The 21,606-nt window shown below is 40.4% G+C and overlaps 1 long non-coding RNA gene across 1 annotated transcript in view; it reads right to left on the bottom strand.

The window, feature by feature from the left end:
* Positions 1-417: 417 nt before the first annotated feature.
* Positions 418-21,606, bottom strand: part of LOC114635738 — a 156,870-nt gene continuing 135,681 nt past the window's right edge. The window contains exon 3 of the long non-coding RNA XR_003713519.1: positions 418-525. This is a non-coding gene — a long non-coding RNA (uncharacterized LOC114635738). The remainder of the gene's footprint in view (positions 526-21,606) is intronic.

A 21,606-nucleotide genomic window follows, 5' to 3' on the forward strand; every position in this document is an offset into this window, starting at 1 on the left:
TTGTGCTATTCAGTAAGAAAAGGATGAGAAGTCCCCCAACAAATTCCCCAGCTTTCTTCTTCTCATTCTAGCTAGAACATGGATTTAGTGAATATGGCTACATTTTTAGCTGAAGCATTTGGACGACAGTGATGAAATATAATCCATAAAGACTCATGTCAAATTGGGCTACAGAGATGTAATCCAAGGTTGAGACAGTTGACTCATGTCCTCTCTGCTCTCTATATGATGACACCTCATGGGCTCAGACCCCAGCATGGTGCTCTCTTGCCTTTCAGCTGAAGAACCGATGGGACTATTCCCTTAGAGCAAGAAGTAACAGTACAGGAAGCTGAACCTTTGTTTTGTTTTTGTTTTATTTATTTTTATGCACCTTGACCACATGAATTTTTATTCCCATGTTATCTTTTGGGTCTGTATACTTTAAAGGGGTTAACAATATCATTTAGTTTTAATTCTCTCCAAAATTGGCTTGAAAATGAGGTAATGGGTAGAAACTTCTTTAGACTCCTTGTCTTCCGTGACCTTGGGAAATAAAGGGGAAATGAGTATTAGTACCCCAATCCTCTCACAAAATCCGTGCCAAATAACAAGAAGAAAGCTTAAAGAAGCTTTCCTCTGACCTTTATGTTTCCTGCTACCTACTCTCAATCAGAGATGGACCAGGAAGAGCTACAGGGAGAAGAAAGCTCTCGTTTCTGCTCCCATGGAAATAAATGGTCCAACATGTTGATATGCTAGCTATGTCAAACTGGTGCTCCAATCCTGGCTTCACTTTGTCTAAGGTCCTTTCTCTCCCAGCTTGGGCAGCTAACGGCCCAAGTTAACGTCAATGAAAAAAAAAAAAAAACATACCCATTAAGATTTCATCTGCTTCCCCAAGCCCTAAAACTGAAGGAAGTCTCATAAAATTTTGCCCAATAGGACTAAACTGATGCAAAAAAAAGAAAAGAAAAAAAGAAAAAAAAAGAAAAAACTGACATTATGATTTTCTCAGGCTTTTCCTAAGTCTATTTAACTAATACTATTAACTCCTATCTGCTCAATTTCAGAAATATTTGTTGAGTACTGAGTACAAAGAAAAAGGCACAGACTTATAATGGAGAGAAATCAACTGAAAGTAGACAAAAAGGTACGTGGTTAAAGACTCTTCACCACATACAGCCTGCCTGTAATCAGCATCAGTCCCTAGATATAGTAAAGCATTCCTATAGTAAGATATTCACTTCGTCCTACTTTGTGGGCTATATTTGTCTTGCAGGATATTTGATCCCACTGTGAACTTGAGATTGTGTTATTTAATGAAAAGACCTGTTTCTTGGTGTGGTGTAACTCAGCCCTTAGCACACCTTTAATTTCTTTGGCTGGAGTACAGACACACCCTTAGTACACACCTTTAATCACAAACAGTGACAGTAAAGTTAGTTGGTAGAAGGAAGCACCTGTGTCTCAAAGTGATGTCTAATTGAGTGGCAGACAAAGTGGTGAATCAGGCAAAGGTTTAACAGAATAGGGAATGCCCAACTCTCATGAGAAGAAAGAAGAATGGAAAGCTACTCAAGGGGCATGCAGAAGAGGTTGTCAGTTTTACTGGAAGAGTGTTACAGAGACAGGTTGAAGAGAGAACAAGCTAGACACAGACGAAGACAGAGAAATGAGGAGACAGAAGATTAGAACATATTGCCGAAATTAATATGAGGCCAGGCAGAGCAATTCAGGAGAAGCCCAGAGAAGCCAGATTGAATCAGTCAGCTTAGAAAGGAGTTTGAGCCAGAACAACTGAATTGAACCAACCAGCCAGAGATCAGAAAGAACTAGGAAGGGGTGAACTTAGACTTCAGTAAGTCTCAGAGGCTGAAAACATTCTAGGCCTAGATAAGATTGTATGGAGTCTAGAAGTTTCCAGGACTAGGCATATGTTAACAGAAACAATAGACCTTCAGAGACAACAACTTATCAGGAGAATGAAAGTTATTTTTACATATTTGTTCACCCCTGATCTTGCCTGTTGACATCCTCACAAGTCCATGGCTAAGAATGATGTCTGTGAAGACAGTCTAGTGGGCTTTCCCTCCCTTCTCCAGCAGAAAGTGTGGAAGTGGAACCCTTAGGCACTACGTACAGAAGCAGGTTTTGTTTTGTTTTATTTTGTTTTGTTTTGTTTTGTTTTCTATCCAAAGCAGCTGTGGCCCTAACAATACTGAGGGCTGTCTCAATTTCACTTCAACACTAACTAAAAGTCCAGCCTTTGTGATGCCAACATTGGCACCATCCCCTGTGTCTCTCTCACTGGCACCTTCTCACATGTCCCTGTTTTGTTTGTTTACAGACATCCTCATAACAACAGAAGGATCCTCAAGGTAAAAGTCAAACCGAATGGCCTGGGAAGCAAACACCAGTACAAAAGCCCTCCAACCCTTGAGCTTCATTTAAGTATCTGTCCTGTAATGACTTTGGATTAATCCAACCCTTCCTTTCCATACAGATCATTAAAAAGCTTTGTATGCCAGTCATGAGTCCTATGAAGGAAGAAGGAGGAGATACATCACTAAACCCACTTCCAAACCTTAGAAGAAGCTCAAGCTGGAGAGTCAGGAGGAAGATAACAAGAGTTGCAGTGCATTATACCTTACTCATTCCTCACTAAATCCATGAGAGGTTGAAGAGAACTATTTGAGTACTTGATTTGCACGCTCTAGAGTCTTAAAAGTATAGAGACTTGTCTATGAGTCACTGTCTCACTAAGGTACAGTCCATGCATATAGTAGGTGCCTCATAAGTTTTTGTTAAGTAATTGAGAAATTAAAGAATGTGTGCATGAATGAATCTTGCTAGTGATATTTCTCATTGATTCGACAATAACTGAAAAGAGAAGTTAAGGAAGGGAGCATTTATTTGACTTGAAAATTACAGATAAAGTCTATCATGACAGGAAAGGCATGGCAGGCAGCGAGACTATTAAGGCAGCTGGTTCCGTTCGGTGAACTTGTAGGGAGGCAGAGAGCAATGCTTGCCCATGCTCATGTTCTCCTTTTCATTCAGCCTGGAAACCCAGCTAATGGGCTGGTGCCATCCATACTCAGGCTGGGTCTTCTGAAAACCCAGAGGTATGTCCATGGTGATTCTGAATCAAGTCAAGTTGACAATGAAGTCTAACCATCAAAATGAGCAAATGAATGTCTGCAAAGCATAGAAGAGTCCATGACTAAAATGGAAGAGAAAAATACATTGGCCACATAGCAATGAGAGTATACAACAAGACCCAATTATATTGATGTTTAAGAAATGAATGAATGCAGTTAAAGAACAAGGTTCTACTAGCCTTTCATCATACTGATTACTTCAACTGATACATAAGCCCCAGGTGGCCCAGGACATCATTCTGTCTTCCTATATGTGTTTTAACCTTGCATCAACCTCAGAGAAACCACAGACAACACTCTAAAAGGAAAAAAGACTCTTGAATTAGAATTCATAGAACTCGTGTACATAAGAGAGTCTGGTCCCTGAGTATTGAGTTGTCTGTGCCTTTCACTGTCTTCCATCCTAATAGTTATACCTTGATCTCAGTCCATTCCAAACTTAATACATATAGGAAAGTGATGTTGCTTCCAATAAGCAGTAAGCATCCTTCATATCAGCTTCTCTAATCTTGTTAAATCCTCTGTTCTGACTCACAAATGTTCCAAACATCAAATTCAAGGTCTCGAATTACAGACCTTTACTGTGCCCATTCCCCACTACACTATAATGAACAGCATGCTTCCACAAACAGACCCACAGCAGGCAAATAATGAGAAGACAGTTCATGCAGACATGCATTGGAAATACTAGATCCAAATGAGAATAATGATGAATTCTGAACCCCCTTCACCCACAGAGATCCCCTAGGCCTCCACACACACCTGTGAAGGAGACCCAAACTAGGTTCTGAACCAAACTCTTCATACTTCTAACATCCAAGCAACCAAATGAAAGCAGCCAGAACAAACAATCCCGGCTATGTGCGTTTTCATATCTATTTACTCAGTCCTATTTGGAACAGGGAGGGGTTCCAGGGCAAGGAAATTCCAGAAGGCCCCATATGAGGAGCCAAGTCTTTTATATAAAGTTTTGCTGTTCCTTGCTTTCCCGTGCAAGTCTCTCATCACTCCATTCCAATAACATTTCGGAACCACAATTTCCTCTGTTCTTCTGCAAAGAAAACCTGTACAGTCACAGAGGGATAAGCTTGTACTGAATATCTACCCTCCTCCCAGCATCTGGTGAGAAGGAGGTCTGGGTCCATTAGTAAGAAGCTCAGTTTGGTTTATTACTGAATGGGCATACAAAGATCAAAGAGCCATAAATATCAATTTATGATGGTAAAATTAAAAGAATTAAATATATAGAGCTTGGCCAAATGGTGCCTCAAGGGATGCAAATATTCATGTGTATTTGAAGAGCTTAGCTAAATACCACAAAGTGGATTTTTTTTTTCAAAATTCTTCACATGGCTGTAACAGTTGGAAACTAAAAGAAAGAAAAGTCTGGCCTGAGAGTTGTATGAACTGTGCTTTCATCAAGGGCTGCTATGCAGAGGAAACTGTTCCAAACATGTCTAAAGGCTGAGGCATCCTCATTCTAACTTATGTGTGGTGGTTTGGATGAGAGTGGCTCCCATATTGGAAAGGACTAGACCTTGTGGCTTTGATGGAGGAGATGTGTCTTTGGGAGGTAGGCTTTGATTTTCAAAAGACTCATGGCATTCCCAATGAGCCATGTTTTCTCTACCATATGGCTGTGGACCAAGATGAGAGCTCTCAACTTTTTTTTTTCTTTTTTTGCTACACCATCATGAACTTTAACCTTCTGAATCCTGCCAAATTAAACACATTCTTTTAAAAAGCTGTCTTGGTAATTATTTTTTGTCTCAGCAATAGGAAAGTTAACTAAGACACTGGGCAATGCTCCTATTTCTGACTCTGTTCCTCTGATTCCACCTACCTTCCTTCCAGAGGACTTGGAGAAAGCAAGAAGCACTGAGTTTGGTTAGAGAACTTATCAATTTCCTTTCTTTTTGCTTGGGCTTACAAATACATGTTTGGGCATTTTTCCCTTGTGTTTGTAGTTTCTATATGACTTTTACAAGTATTCTGTTGTCTCTTGGGAGTTTTCTCTAAAGTTCTTTGTGATGATTCTCTTACAGCATCATAGGGTAATCACCTAGTCTCATAGAACAAGCATGCCTCATTTGTAGGGAACAGGTAAAGCTCAGTGATGGTTACTTTAGAAATAAGACACCAGACTGAGGACCCACCACTGTGGTATGATCAGCATCTGAAGCAGATCTCAAGTTCTGCAAACCAAACTCAGTGCTTCTTGCTCTCTCTCCAAGTCCTCTGGAAGGAAGGTGGGTGGAGTCAGAGGAACAGAGTCAGAAAGTGCATTTTACAGTTTTCTCTTGAGTCACACTATATGACAAGTCCTTCTTGAATCTCTAGATGAAAATAAGTATCAGTGGTGAGAACAGCTTCGCTGAGAGTCTTTCAACATGTTCATTCCCAGATGGTTCCAGTGCAAACATAAAAATTATTATTATTATTGTTATTATTATTATTACCACCTTGGATAAGTCAGCTCTCTTTCCCTAAATAGTTTCTTTATATATAAAAGAGGGAATTATATTAGATCGATAGGTTTTATTATTAACAATTTTTTCTTGATCTGGCAGATCCCTTTTTAAATATATTACCAAAAAATGTCTATTAATTTATAGCAGATAAAAATAATCATTCTGGAGCTAGAGAGATGGCTCAACAATTAAGTCTTCTTTCTCAGAAGACCCAGGTTCAATTCCCAGAACCTATGGTGGGCAGTTCACAAGCCCTTGTAACTCTAGCTCCAGATGATCTGATAACCTCTTCCCCTTGCCACGAGCACCCCCTATACATGCCAGATACACAGACATACACATGCACATAAAGAAACATAAAATAAATAGTGTTAAAATTCGTTCTAAGTAATGCAAACTGAGTAACCCAGACTTCTGCACCTGTACTCTTTATGACAGGCTATTATCTCAGGAACTGAGACACCTGTGGAATACCACCATTCCCAGGCAACACACAAGGAATCAAGCTGGCCAGCCATGATGCAGCCTATCTCAAAGACCCTACTGCTAACAAAGAACACATTCACACAAATTAGAAATTGGTGGTTCTTGCTTAACATCAAAAGGACCATAAAACCATTATTCAACTATAGAAGATGAGGAGAAAGGACTGTGGGAACCAGAGGGATCAAGGACACCACACGAGAATGACTCACAGAATCAACTAACTAGGGCTCATAGGGGCTCACAGAGACTTAAGTGACCATCAGGGAACCTGTATGGGTGTGATTTAAGCCCTCTGCTGCCTCTGACTCTTTTGCCTGCTTTTGGGACCTTTTTCTTCCTACTGGGTTGCCTCATCTACCCTTTATATGGGGGAGAGGGGATGTTTGTAACATTATTGCAACATGTTATGCCATGTTTGGTTGATATCCTTGAAGGCCTGCCTTTTTTTAAAAAAAGAAGGAAGAAGAGTGAATCTGAGTGAAAGAGGAAGGGGGGGGGGGACTCGGAGGAGGATGGAGGGGAAACCACAGTTGTATGTAATATATGAGAGAAGAATGAATTTTTTAAAAGATTATTCAACAATTAATATTAGTAATAATAAAATAGATGTTCTGTTCTTCAAAAAGAAAGGGAGGGAGGAAGAAAAGGAGGGAGGGAGGAAGGGACGGAGGGAGGGAGGGAGGGAGAGAGGGAGGGAAAGGAAAGAAGAGAAATTGGTAGTTCAACATCTCCTGCAAGAATCAAAATCTAGCCCTTCTTCCCCTGCCTGGTCCTGTGGGCTGGGGCAGACACAGAGTTGGTCTGCTACTGTCCTGTGGAGATACTGACTCCTGAGTCATCCTAGAGGAGCCACTGCACTCAGAGCAGCCGGTAAGAACTCCATCTCACTCCCAAAGCCCCAGAGATACATCTGGGAGCCAGGGCCATTCAGGACACAGCAGCTACCCAAACCCCGCCCCTCCGGAATTCCACTTCCCTTCCTCCCCTGCCTGGTCCTGTGGGCTGGGGCAGACACAGAGTTGGTCTGCTCCTGTCCTGGGGAGATACTGACTCCTGAGTCATCCTAGAGGAGCCACTGTACTCAGAGCAGCCGAGGAGCCACTGCACTCAGAGCAGCAGACACCAAGATTAGGATCATAAGACTACAGAGACATCTGGACTCTGAGGAGCTCTGCAACAAGCAAGATAACTGGAAATACAGACTCCAGTCTTACACAGTAAGGGCAGGCAACACTAGAGCTAACCAGATGGCGAAAGGCAAGTGCAAGAACATAAGCAACAGAAACCAAAGTTTCTTGGCATCATCAGTACCCAGTTCTCCCAATATAGCAAGCCCTGAACATCCCATCACACCTGAAAAGCAGGATTCAGAATTAAAATCACTTCTCATGATGATGATAGAGGATTATAAGAAGGAATTAAGTAACTCCCTTAAAGAAATACAGGAGAGTACAAGTAAACAGATAGAAGCCCTTAAAGAGGAATCACAGAAATCCCTTAAGGAAATGTAAGAAAACACAAAGAAGGAATTAAACAAAAACATTCAGGATCTGAAAATGGAAATAGAAACAATAAAAAAAGCTCAAAGGGAGACAACCATGGAAATAGAAAACTTAAGAAAGAGATCAGGAGTCATAGACGCAAGCATCACCAACCAAATACAAGAGAGAGAAGAGAGAATCTCAAATGCAGAAGATACGGTAGAAAATATTGACACAGTTGTCAAAGAAAATGCAAAATGCAAAAAACTCCTAACTCAAAACATCCAGGAAATCCAGGACACAAGGAGAAGGCCAAAGCTAAGGATAATAGGTATAGATGAGAATGAAGAGTCCCAACTTAAAGGGCCAATAAATATCTTCAACAAAATTATTGAGGAGAGGGCTGGAGAGATGGCTTAGCGGTTAAGAGCACTGACTGCTCTTCCAGAGGTCCTGAGTTCAAATCCCAGCAACCACATGGTGGCTCACAACCATCCGTAATGAGATTGGATGCCCTCTTCTGGTGTGTCCGAAGACAGCCAGCGACAGTGTACTCATAAATAAAATAAAGTGTACTCATAAATAAAATAAATAAATAAATCTTTAAAAAAAAATTATTGAGGAGAACTTCCCTAACCTAAAGAACAAGATGCCCATAAACATACAAGAAGCCTACAGAACACCAAATAGACTAGACCAGAAAAGAAATACCTCCCGTCACATAATAATCAAAACATCAGATGCACAAAACAAAATAAAAATACTAAAAGCAGTAAGGGAAAAAGGTCAAGTAACATACAAAGGCAGACCTATAAGAATTATACCAGACTTCTCACCAGAGACTATAAAAGCCAGAAGAGCCTGGACGGACATCATACAGACCCTAAGAGAACACAATTGCCAACCCAGATTACTATACCCAGCAAAACTCTCAATCACTATAGATGGTGAAACCAAGATATTCCATGACAAAACCAAATTTGCACAATATCTTCCCACAAACCCAGCACTTCAAAGGATAATTGATGGAAAACGCCAACACAAGGAGGGAAACTACAACCTAGAAAAAGGAAGGAAGTAATCTTCCAACAACCCCAAAAGAAGATAACTATACAAACATAACTTTACCTCTAATAGCAAAAATAACAGGAAGCCACAATCATTTTTCTTTAATATCTCTTAACATCAATGGTCTCAATTCCCCAATAAAAAGACGCAGACTATCAGACTGGATACACAAACAAGACCCAGAATTTTGCTGCATACAAGAAACGCACCTCAGTGACAAAGACAGACACTACCTCAGAATAAAAGGGTGGAAAACAATTTTCCAAGCCAATGGTCCCAAGAAACAAGCTGGAGTAGCCATTCTAATATCAAATAAAATCGACTTTCATCCAAAATTAATCAAAAAAGATAAGGAAGGACACTTCATACTCATCAAAGGAAAAATCTACCAAGGTGAACTCTCAATTCTGAACATCTACGCTCCAAATGCAAGGGCACCTACATACATAAAAGAAACTTTACTAAAGCTCAAAACACACATTACACCTCATACAATAATAGTGGGGGATTTCAACACCCCACTCTCAGCAATGGACAGATCATGGAAACAGAAACTAAATCGAGACACTTTGACATTAACAGAAGTTATGAACCAAATGGACTTAACAGACATCTATAGAACATTTCATCCTAAAACAAAAGAATATACCTTTTTCTCAGCACCTCATGGTACCTTCTCCAAAATACACCATATAATTGGTCACAAAGCAGGCCTCTACAGATACAAAAAGATTGAAATAATCCCTTGCATCTTATCAGATCACCACGGAATAAGACTGGTCTTTAATAATGACAAAACCAATGGAAAACCCACGTGCACATGGAAACTGAACAACTCTCTACTCAATGATGACTTGGTCAAGGAAGAAATAAAGAAAGAAATTAAAGACTTTTTAGAATTCAATGAAAATGAAGACACATCATACCAAAACTTGTGGGACTCCATGAAGGCAGTGCTAAGAGGAAAACTCATAGCTCTAAGTGCCTACAAAAAGAAACTGAAAAGAGCACACACTAACAAGTTGACTGCACAACTAAAAGCTCTAGAACAAAAAGAAGAAAATACACCCAGGAGGAGTAGAAGGCAGGAAATAATCAAACTCAGGGCTGAAATCAACCAAATAGAAACAGAAAGAACAATACAAAATATCAATAAAACCAGGAGTTGGTTCTTTGAGAAAATCAATAAGATAGATAAACCGTTAGCCAGATTAACCAGAGGGCACAGAGACAGTCTCCAAATTAATAAAATCAGAACTGAAAAGGGAGACATAACAACAGAGACTGAAGAAATTCAAAAAATCATCAGATCCTACTACAAAGGCCTATACTCAACAAAACTGGAAAACCTGGAAGAAATGGACAATTTCCTAGACAGATACCAGGTCCCAAAGTTAAACCAGGAGCAGATAAACCATCTAAATAGTCCCATAACCCCTAGGGAAATAGCAGCAGTCATTAAAAGTCTCCCCACTAAAAAAAGCCCAGGACCAGATGGTTTTAGTGCTGAATGTTATCAGACCTTCAAGGAAGACCTAATACCAATTCTCTTCAAACTATTCCACAAAATAGAAACAGAAGGAACACTACCCAATTCGTTCTATGAAGCTACAAATACACTCATACCCAAACCCCACAAAGACCCGACAAAGAAAGAGAACTTCAGACCAATCTCCCTTATGAACATCGATGCAAAAATACTCAATAAAATTCTAGCAAACCGAATCCAAGAACACATCAAAACAATCATCCATCATGATCAAGTAGGTTTTATCCCAGGAATGCAGGGATGGTTCAATATTCGGAAATCCATCAATGTAATCCACTATATAAACAAACTCAAAGAAAAAAACCACATGATCATCTCACTAGATGCTGAGAAAGCATTTGATAAAATTCAACATCCCTTCATGATAAAAGTCTTGGAAAGATCAGGAATTCAAGGCCCATACCTAGACATAGTAAAAGCAATTTACAGCAAACCAGTAGCCAACATCAAGCTAAATGGAGAGAAACTTGAAGCAATCCCACTAAGATCAGGGACTAGACAAAGCTGCCCACTCTCCCCCTACCTATTCAATATAGTACTGGAAGTCCTAGCCAGAGCAATTAGAAAACAAAAAGAAGTCAAAGGGATACAAATAGGAAAGGAAGAAGTCAAAATATCGCTATTGCAGATGATATGATAGTATACTTAAGTGACCCCCAAACTTCCACCAGAGAACTCCTAAACCTGATAAACAACTTCAGCAAAGTGGCTGGTTATAAAATCAACTCAAACAAATCAGTAGCCTTCCTCTACATGAAAGATAAACAGACTGAAAAAGAAATTAGGGAAATGACACCCTTCACAATAGTTGCAAATAATATGAAATACCTTGGTGTGAATCTAACCAAGCAAGTGAAAGACCTGTACGACAAGAACTTCAAGTCCCTGAAGAAAGAAATCAAAGAAGATCTCAGAAGATGGAAAGATCTCCCATGCTCATGGATTGGCAGGATTAATATAATAAAAATGGCCATCTTGCCAAAAGCAATCTACAGATTCAATGCAATCCCCATTAAAATCCCAACTCAATTCTTCACAGAGTTAGAAAAGGAAATTCTCAAATTCATATGGAATAACAAAAAACCCAGGATAGCGAAAACTATTCTCAACAATAAAAGAACTTCTGGAGGAATCACCATTCCTGACCTCAAGCTGTACTACAGAGCAATAGTGATAAAAACTACCTGGTATTGGTACAGAGACAGGCAGGAAGATCAATGGAATAGAATTGAAGACCCAGAAATGAACACACACTCCTATGGTCACTTGATCTTTGACAAAGGAGCTAAAACTGTCCAGTGGAAAAAGGACAGCATTTTCAACAAATGGTGCTGGTTCAACTGGAGGACAACATGTAGAAGAATGAAAATTGATCCATTCTTATCTCCATGTACAAAGCTCAAGTCTAAATGGATAAAGGACCTCCACATAAAACCAGATACACTGAAACTAATAGAAGAGAAGGTGGGGAAGACCCTCGAATACTTGGGCACAGGGGAAAAGTTCCTGAACAGAACACCAATGGCATATGCTCTAAGATCAAGAATTGACAAATGGGACTTCATAAAATTGCAAAGTTTCTGTAAGGCAAAGGACACTGTCAATAGGACAAAACGACAACCAACAAATTGGGAAAAGATCTTTACCAATCCTTCATCTGATAGAGGGCTAATATCCAATATACACAAAGAACTCAAGAAATTAGACTCCAGACAACCAAATAACCCTATTAAAAAATGGGGTATAGAGCTTAACAAAGAATTTTCAACGGAAGAAACTCGAATGGCCGAGAAGCACCTAAAGAAATGTTCAGTGTCCTTAGTCATCAGGGAAATGCAAATCAAAACAACTCTGAGATTCCATCTCACACCAGTCAGAATTGCTAAGATTAAAAACTCAGGTGATAGTAGATGCTGGCGAGGGTGTGGAGAAAGAGGAACACTCCTCCATTGTTGGTGGGACTGCAAGATGGTGCAACCACTTTGGAAATCAGTCTGGCAGTTCCTCAGAAAATTGGACATAGCATTACCTGAAGATCCAGCTATACCACTCCTAGGCATATACCCAGAAGATGCTCGAACATATAACAAGGACATATGCTCAACTATGTTCATAGCAGCCTTATTTATAATAGCCAGGAGCTGGAAAGAACCCAGATGTCCTTCAGCTGAGGAATGGATTCAAAAAATGTGGTATATTTACACAATGGAGTATTACTCAGCTATTAAAAACAATGAATTCGAGAGGTTCCTAGGTAAACGGATGGAACTAGAAATTATCATCCTGAGTGAAGTAAGCCAATCACAAAAGAACACACATGGTATTCACTCACTGATTATTGGATATTAGCCCAGAACCTTGAAATGCCCAAGATGCAACTCACAGGCCACATGAAGCTCATAAAAAAGGAAGACCAAGTGGGGGTGATTCAGTTCTTCTTAGAAGGAGCAACAAAATACTCAAGGGAACAAATATGGAGACAAAGTGAGGGACAGAAACTGAAGGAGGGGCCATTTGAAGACCTTTCCACCTGAGTATCCATCCCATGTGCAGTCACCAAAGGTAGATGCTGATGTGGAAGTCAGGAAGTGCATGCCGATAAGGGCCTGATATGGATGTCTCCTCAGAGGCCTTCAAGAGTCTGACATATTCAGAGGCAGATGCTCACAACTAGCCATTGAACTGATCATGGGGTTCTCAATGGAGGAGTTAGAGTGAGGACTGAAGGAGCTGAAAGGGTTTGTGGCACCATGAGGAGAGCAACAATACCAACCAACCACAGCTCCCAGGGTCCTAACCACCAGCCTGGGAGCACTTATGGAGGGATCCAGGGCTTCAGCTGAATATGTAAGAGTGGAGGGCCCTTCTGGGCACAGGTGGAAGAAGAGATCCTTGACCTCATGAAGGCTGGACGCCCCAGGTGGTGGGAATTTTGAGGGTGGGGAAGTGGGAGTGGGGGGGGGTAGGTGGGGGTTACATCCACGGAGAAGAAGGAGGAGGGGTAAGGGGATGGGGGGTTCCCAGGTGGGTGGGGGATGGGGTACGGGGATAACATATGAAATGTAAATAAAATATCCAATAAAAAAAAAAGAATCAAAATCTAAAAAGGTAACCCCCCCAAAAAACAAGTTTTGTAATAGCAACAAGAAATTCAGGTTCCCTGGGTGGGTATGGAAATGCATCCCTTTGAAGCCAACATTTGGGACATTGAAGCAGGAAGACCAAAAGTTTGACAGGAATAAAAATATGAAACGTAATAATGTTTCAGGCATCGAGGAATCATAAATCAAAACATGCCAAGATTCTACTTTACTCCTGTCAGAATTACCAATGCCAAGAAACAACAGCAAATGTTGATGAGGATGTGGGGGCACGATGCACAGCTGGTAGGAGGGCAAATCAGTGAAGCCAGTATGGGAATCCCTAAACTTTTTGACCTAGTTCTACCATTTCTGTGTAGACACCCAAAGACTTGAAGTCAGCATGCAATAGAGGTATGTGCACAGTTATATTTAACAGATTAATAGAAAGAGAATGTAGAATGTAGCATGCATACAAAATGTAGTTTTACTCAAACATAAGGAAAACAAAATTATTGCTATTTTCAAGAAAATCGATGAAACCAGAAATTGTGTTATACAAGAGAAGTGTGAAACATTCTTCTTAAAGCAAAAGACATGAAAAACAGACTATTGTGAAAAGGAAAAGGCCCATGAGAGGAGGAAGGGAGGGACAAGAGAAGATAATATGGATAAATATGATCAATGCATATGATATGCATCATTAATATGTCATAATGAAACTCATTATTTGATACAATGAATTTATGCCAAAAAATAAAGAAAAGTAATTTCTCTTTTTTTTTTTTTTTTTTTTTTGGTTTTTTGAGACAGGGTTTTCCTGTATAGCCCTGGCTGTCCTGGAACTCACTCTGTAGACCAGGCTGGCCTCGAACTCAGAAATCCGCCTGCCTCTGCCTCCCAAGTGCTGGGATTAAAGGCGTGCACCACCACCGCCCGGTGAAAAGTAATTTTTCTAAGTTAGCATTCTGTGTTTGTATCATTTCCCCTCCTTCTCCTCCTCCTCCTCCTCCTCCTCCTCCTCATTTTCCTCCTCCTCCTCTTCTTCATCCTCCTCCTCCTCTTTCTTATTTTCCTCCTTCTCTCCCTCCTCCTCTTCCTCCTCCTTCCCCTCTTTTACTGCTTGCCCCATTTCTTCCTTCCCCTTTTTATTTGCCTCACCCTTTAGAACAAGGCTTGACAGTATGCCATGGAACACAACTAAGGAAAATATATGTTCAAAAGCTAGACTCAAATAAAGTCAGTGAATTACAGGGAGACTTCAAGACAGAGTTCAAAGCATCAGGGAGATCCTGTATTTTCTGGCATTCTGGTGCCAACAGCCTCAGGTATGCATATAGATATACTGGCAAGAGATGAGGGAATGTGAGATAGCCAGAGCAGGGGAAGTGGAAGCTGTCCCCTGGAAACACCCCTCTCACCAACTAGCTTCACAAAGAAAGGGACTGTTCATTGGTCACCCAGCTTGAAGATGATTCTCTTACATATAGCTTTCAGGCACATTTAACCCATCAGGGGACCATTTAGAACTATCAATCAACTGAAAGCACACACAGCAGTTGACATGGTCATTCTACCATAAGTATGCAGATATTATTATATCTATTCAATCCCAGTACTAAAGAAACACATACACACATACGAGAGAGAGAGAGAGAGAGAGAGAGAGAGAGAGAGAGAGAGAGAGAGAGAGAGAGAGAGAGAATATAATCTACATGCAACATGGCATGTTGTGTCTTATGCAAAAAAGGATATGTACATATGTATTCTTGCCTACTCATAGAATAATCCTTAAAGTGTTATGATTCTGGAGAAAAATCAAAGAAAGGATGGGGAGATGCCTCTCAGAGGAGAAAAGGCTCTCTTTAAAGGAAACTTAAAATGTTGATTCAATTTATTCTTATAATGTCCATGTATGCATTCAAGAGAAAACAAAACCAAGAATGTCTGCTAGAACAAAATCTGTTAACTTGATGTGACTTTCAACAAACTACCCTGCACTCTAAAAGTTCAAGTATCAGCCAACTGTTAGAGGAATGTATAGTAAGAAGGTGAGTCTGGCTTGGTCATTTAGAGTTCCACAGAAAGCCAGTCTGACAAAAGCATGCAGGGAGGAAGGTGTGTAGATGAGTTAGCCTTCAAAGGTGTTCTCAGGAGAGACCTAGTTGCTTGTGGCATCCTCCACACCATGAGCAAGTCACAGGACAAGTCACACGATATTCTCTCTTGCCTCTTTCTTCATCCATAGTGTGACTGTGCCAGCTGGGTGGTCTTTAAGCCTCCTCTCCTGCAAGACATACTGTGCCTGGCATGTCATGGTAGCAATCTTGAGCACTGGAGTTCTAACTCCAGCCCTGCCAACCTGCTACTCACTAGAACTGGGCAACAGATTCAGTCTTCTAAACTTAAATTTCCTTATTTGGAAAACACTGACCCCTTCCCCCAACCTATCTGTTTCACGGGGTCTTGTGGAAAGTGAGCCGAATCCTGGCATAAATCACCTTCTCAGTGGTAACCTGACCCCATATGGCCCCAACATTCCAAAGCTCAGTCTCTCATTCTCTGCCCACTGTCTACTGACTTTCCTACCAAGGATCCTTTCTATTCTAGTGTCTTTTTTATTCTTTCACATCACGAATCACAGAGTTTAATAAGCATGGATGTGCGTGGGCCTCTCTCACCTCATCTAGACAAGAAATCTCATGACACTGAGGAGTCTGTGTTTTTCATGCTCAATCACTGCATCTCTAGCCCCGAGCAGAGTAGTTAGCAAACAGCACTGCACTGAATGAATAAAGGAATGAAAGTACTAGCTGCTGCTGATCCTCACAGTAACTCTAAACCATGGATGAATGATGCTATTCTCATTGAATATCTATGAGCAAGGTAATCAGAGGTACAGAGTGGTTGATTAATATGCCCAAGTTAGACAGACAGTAGCAGAGCCAAATTATTTTTATTCTCTTCCAAATTTTGTTCTCTCAAACACTAGACTTTTCTAAGAATTCCCTTGACTGGAGTTACATACTTACAATTCCTGCCCAGCTCCTAATTGCGTGCCTCAAACAACAATCATGCTCAACCTTCCAGTCTTCGATGCCTAAATTGTCCCTAATGGGAAATCCTGTAATGAACAGGAAATCTCACTAATCTCTGCCCCAGCACATCTATCTCCCGCGGTTCCCTCCTGCTGACCCTTTTAAAGTCTTCGCTGGAGGCAGAAAACAGAAGATATTCTTGCTCCATGCAACATTTTGAAAGATCCCAGTTGAAACCCAGAATTATTTATAATTACCAAGTAGCAAAAGTGACCAATTGTCATTTAAATTTTACCAAAGTCATTAAAATAATAGTCACGAGGAAAGTCATCAAGCAGAGGGAGAAGGAAACAGAAGCAAATGAAAAAGGAATATTAAAATCTTCGAGGCCAATTAATGGCTCGCTGTGTTGTCAAGTTTGAGGTTATGTAAAGTTTATGAGTATTGCTTGCCTGGATGTTGTTATTATAAAGAAACTATTGAGCACATGTAAATTTCTTGACTGTATAGCCCACAAGAATTCGAGCCATAAATAATTCCTTTTTTTTTTTTGAATGTACACTCTACCTCTGGCAAAGAGAAATATCTTTTAGACCATGAGCTTTGAAAAGGAAAAGACTTAAATATGACCTTGGCCAGGGTACCAGTAATAGGTGGCATTGCCTCAGAAGCACAAAACACAGAATAAGACAAACAACCAACAGTAATAAACTAACCACACATATATTCTAAGGAAGACAGCTTTGCCCTAGATTGAAAACAGTTAACTAGATAAGCTTCCACATATCTGGTTTGATATTTTATAATGAAATTGTAAGACAAAAAAAAATCCCCCTTGTTCTCAAAACCCAAACATCATATCCAGTCATAAAAAAAAAAGTTCTATCCTCCCAGTGAATAAGATATGTGGATTTATCTGTCCAGTTAATTCAAAGACTGTACTTAATTTCCATCCAAAGTAGCCTATAAGAAAAACAAGGTGCAGCTTATGGATGCTGATCCATGGACATGCAAGTGGTTGCCAGCAAATCTACATCCACAAGTCTCATGGGGGAAAACTTCAGAATATACTGCATATTGACTGAGTGGGATTTTCAGGAGTAGAGATGACTAATAGCTAAAGACAAAAAGCAGCCAGAATCTCCAACACACCATGGCAGTGCTTTTCAAAGTATGCTGTGTGACCCATTTTATTATAAATACCTAGGAGGTTTCTGAAGGCTCCAATTTCTAAGCCATCCCTTTGTGCTAGAATCTCACAAGTAGGAACCAACACTGCAGGAACTGTTAGTATTCTGTCTAAACTCCACCTCCACAGTTACCTGGCAACACCTAGGCATGCTCCTCCCCACAGTTACCTGGCAACAGCCAGGTGGGCCTGCCCACTATAAAAGGGGCTGCTTGCCCCCTCCTCGATCTCTTGCTCTCTTGCTCTCTTGGTCCTTGACCCAGCGCCTGCAGGTTCCTGTCCCCTCTCCCTTTCCCCCTCACTCCACGTGGTCATGGCCAGCCTCTACTCCTCTTTCTCTTCTCTCTCTCTCTCTCTCTTAATAAACTTCCCCTCATGGAACCATTTGGTCTGCTGTTATCTGTCCAAGCTGCACGTGAAAATCTTACAGGAACAACTTTCCAGGTGAATTCTTTACATTCTGAAGTTTGAGAAGCAGTGAATTATGCAAATACAGACACCAGCTCAGGCCTTGGAAGCTAGGCTTCTCACACCCACACAATGGCGAGCAGGGTGAAGACAACAGCAAGAAGAAGAGAGAATTAATCCCACTTAGTCAAAACTATGCTGCACGGGTCTGGAACAATGGCTCAGTCAGTGAAGCACTTGCCCTATAAGCACAAGGTTCAAGTCCCAAAACTCTTGTGAGTAGGCCAGACATGGTGGCATATGCTTGTAATTCATTTCTAATCCCAGCATCAAGTAGGTAAGTAACATCCCTGTGGATGACACTGGAGGTTGTCCTCTGACCTCCAACCCTGAAAAAAAAAAATTCTGTACCATCCAAATATCCCTCCTTCCTCTTCTCTTCTTCTTCTTCCTTCTCTTCTTCTTTTGATAAAAGACAAGCAACTGTCAAATGCAAAAAAGCTCCCTTCCCCATGCTCTAAGAAAGCCATTATCACTTCATATAGGGGGAAACTAAAACAGGAAGAGAAGCAGATTAGAACCAACAGAAACGATGTGCTGAGCTCTAGGCATTGACCTATTCAACAGTTATTTTCTTCATCCTTGTCAGCTTGAGCTGCAGAGAGTTATCAAGTAGTTTTCCTGTGGGCAGCTAGGTATCCTAGACTCCAGTTTAAGGAAAGCTCTAGAGCTGACAACACATAGTGACACTAGAAACTTCATATATAGAAGATATCAAATGGTAAATGAGCAAACACTAGATCTTTGGAAGCATCATCAGAGAGAAAATTAATGGTAGGTCATGGCTCAGGAAGAATGAGAAGAGACTGGGTAACATGAAACCATGGAAAACATGTCCACATAAAAGAATAATCACTAGCATCAGATATAAGAGAAAATTATATAGATGTAAACATAGCTACTTAATATGGTAATGGCTCAATTACAGACCGTGAGAGGTGTGTTCATGCAGTTATGTAGGAGTAAGCCAGGGTATAAAGAACTGAGGACTAAGAAGGGGATGAGGAAGTCAGTCCTGGCTGACTTTCTGTTCTTCAGAGTGGTCCCTCCTATATCTAATTCCACCCCATCATTGCTACTTCAATAGTACTTGGCCTCCTGACTTAGGAAGGAAGGATTCTCCCTTCAATTCCCTGGCTATTAGCCCCATCTTAGCCTTGTTTCTAACAGCTATAGGCATTGGATCCTGTTCTTCATTCAACATCCTTCCTTAATGCCTCCTTAATGTTGCCTGAACTCCCACAACTTTTCTTTATTTTCCTCTCTAGAAGATGATCCTGGTCTCTTAATTAGATGCCACTATAGTATTACATAACATCCAACCAACAAGGGCTGCCTCTGTCTGCTTTCCCACCATGCATCGTTAGGACTCCTTACACATCCTTACACATTCAAAGAGCCACAGAGTATGCCCTTTCCCATATTCCACCAAGCTATAGCTTATTGTCCATATCTAACCCTTCTCCTTCAGTCAGTCCTGTGGCTTCATTAAGGAAAAGATTTCAATCCCACCATAATCATGGTATTGAATGGATGAGGGTAATTGGCTTTCATATGAACAATTAAGTATTGGAAGCAAGGTGCAATTCAAGCACCATAACTGTGACATCTCATTCTGTGGCTGTACAAGGCTAACATCTGGGAATGGCAAGAGAAGCTTTAGAAAAGCAGATTTCCAGATTCTTGGGTAAGACATCAGCATGAACAAAAAGTCTGGGACTCCTGACAGAGAAAGTGGAGAATTTAGATTTGGAAATAAACTAAAAAGCTAAATCACAGATAACTTCAAATGAATACCAGTGCCATAACAATCATGAGAGAAAAATACAAATGGTACAAAAAATAGCCATATTAACAATCAAAGGAATACAAAGTATAACAAGAAGACATTATTTTTATATAGGCAATTGGCAGACAGTTTTAACTTATGCTGATTAAAAAAAAGTTAGAAAATCAGTGAACAGTGTTCTTAAACTGGGAAGGGGGAAGGTCAGGCTACCATTTTCATTTTAGAAAACAAACTAACAGAATACATAAAAAAACATTGAAATATATCATAGTAACTAATAATAACATCCAGGAGAATAAATGATACAGAGGAAGCATGACATATTGATAAATGAGAAGAGTCTACAAAATGTCAAGCAATGGCAGGAGTGTGCTTACAGATATTTTTACATATATTGTAAATACATATATATTATATGTAAATATACATATATATACATATATATATATTATATTGTATATAAATGTTTTAAAAAGGGATAGAATGATATGGAAGAAAATATTGACATGAATTATACCTGGGCCATAGAGCTAAAGAGAATAGTTTGCTCTCTGGTGATTTTATCTTCAAATGTTTCTCATTATAAAGTTAATACTTATCTACTAAGGAGAAAACAGTTCTCAAGCTGATTTTCTTTTAAGAAAAAAGGAAAAAAAATAGAGATCCCTCCAGAGGACAATCTGGATACAAAGGGGCCTTGGTAATACACTCAGGCCTTTCAAAATAATTCAAAAGCGGAAGAGAAGAGGACACAGCTGAAGATAGATATAAAGCCTGCCTTGCAAGGCCAGGAAGTTGAAGGCCAATGTTGCTCGAGACTTGTACTGAATAGAATGACAACAGAAAGAACCATTTTACTTATGTTCTGCCAGACAAGGACAAGACTGATGTGTGCACTGTTTGAGGCAAGTGGTTAACACTAATGTGACAGGATACCTTAGGCATGCAAGCCAGGAATATAATAGGAAAATAGTAATGGACTCAAAATCATCTTCTGGCTTCGACCCCAATCATTTTGAAAGAGCTCTAACACACACACAAGTGTGTGTGCACTTACCACACACCACAGGAAGTTCTTTTCTGAGCCTTTGGGAATCCCTGAGAATAATAAATCCCAAACTATCTAACTTTGTTGCTACCATGGTCACTCTGTTCTTTTATATTCCAACTCTCTGTGTAGAAGAGTCAAGTCATGGTCATCATTGAAGGTGAAGCCAAGGTTGTTGGTTACAATATTCCAAGACCATTGTCAACCCCTGTTTATAGCCAGTGCTATCACTGCCCACTGTTTGCCACCTTGGTGTCCTGAAGACCTAATATGAAGCAGCCTGTCAGCACATACCCCATTCTGTGACAGCCTCTGCTGGGTCCCGTGCTCATCTAATTTCATTAGACATAGCTCAGAGGACAGTTTAATGATACTTGCTGACCAACGCTCAAATCTCTATGTTTTTTAAATAACTGGTCAAATCTTCTTGGACCAAGTGCCTGGCCTCTTCCCTTATTTCCTACTATCCTGCATGAATTTCTGTTCCTGGAGGGTCTACAGACACTGAAATGTCGAGGCATTGTTGAGCTGGGCCACAGTACTCTGGGCATACATTCTCACGTCAAATTATAGGATGACTGCTGTTTAGAGAAAAGCTCAAAGCCAGGCTGTAGTGGTGCACACCTTTAATCCCAGCACTCAGGAGGCAGAAACAGATGAATCTCTGTGAGTTCAAGGCCAGCCTTGTCTACAGAGCAAGTTCCAGGACAAGTCTCACCAAGAAAATCTCTATTAAGAAGGAAGGAAGGAAGGAAGGAAGGGAGGGAGGGAGGGAGGGAGGGAGGGAGGGAGGGAG

The sequence above is a fragment of the Grammomys surdaster genome, unplaced genomic scaffold (assembly GCF_004785775.1).
Source record: "Grammomys surdaster isolate TR1022 unplaced genomic scaffold, NIH_TR_1.0 99, whole genome shotgun sequence".
Taxonomy (NCBI): domain Eukaryota; kingdom Metazoa; phylum Chordata; class Mammalia; order Rodentia; family Muridae; genus Grammomys; species Grammomys surdaster.